Source organism: Sphaeroforma arctica (assembly GCF_001186125.1).
Source record: "Sphaeroforma arctica JP610 unplaced genomic scaffold supercont1.614, whole genome shotgun sequence".
Lineage (NCBI taxonomy): Eukaryota > Ichthyosporea > Ichthyophonida > Sphaeroforma > Sphaeroforma arctica.
The window spans coordinates 23274-24120 of NW_014039944.1; positions in this window are offsets into that span (position 1 = coordinate 23274).

Consider the following 847-nt stretch of genomic DNA (forward strand, 5'->3'; position numbering starts at 1 on the left):
ATACAATTTGATGTCAGTCACTCATTTTTTAACACAAATGAGAGTGCCTGTATGTGACTTGTGGATGAGGCGGCGCCAGTCAGAATCATTGTAGGCCTGCGGATATCAGCTTATGCTGATGTTGTCAGGGCATGAGTTGTATGTGAGGGCCAGAGTTAGAGGCATCGTGGTAGTGGAGGGTACGGAGGAGCGCATTGTAGTATGGGACCAGTGAGGCGACGCTCAACACTGGTAGTTGCTTTAAAGCACAGGCGATTTCGGGCTTGGTCATATTCACTGCAAACCCAAATCAATAATGACCGAGAATGAGAGACATACGAATGCGCCGGGATGAAAACTAGACCCGGATGGGAAGGTCATCCTGTGTGCGGAAAGTGGCGACTATGCGTGTGATGTATCTATCTTGCACGAGGATGATGCTGCCGTCCGGTGGATAGAGAGTGTGCAGGTCCACAAGATTCTGTGCCAAATTTAAAGATTTTCATGCTGTAAGTAGGGCCGAGGGCAGAAAAGAGCCAAGCAGCGTCAGTGGTGCCACAATAACAGCAGGAACGATTTCGTCAACACAGAGGAGTATAACGTCATGATCTGAGAGATGTTCTCGTCTTGATGTAAAAGTGCGTTCGATGTCTTGGTGCCGAAGGTGGCCGTCCTGCTTAAGGCCATAGAGACCGCGGCATAACTTCAAGACAGTGTATAGGGATTTAGTTCCAAAGATCAAAACCGCCTTTGGGGAGAAGCCTGTAAACATGGGTGTCTTTAGAGTACAAGTAGGCCATATTGACGTTTATGTTGTTAGCTCTTACGGTTTAAAGCGGCTGAGGCACAGAAGGTAAGAAATGATGCG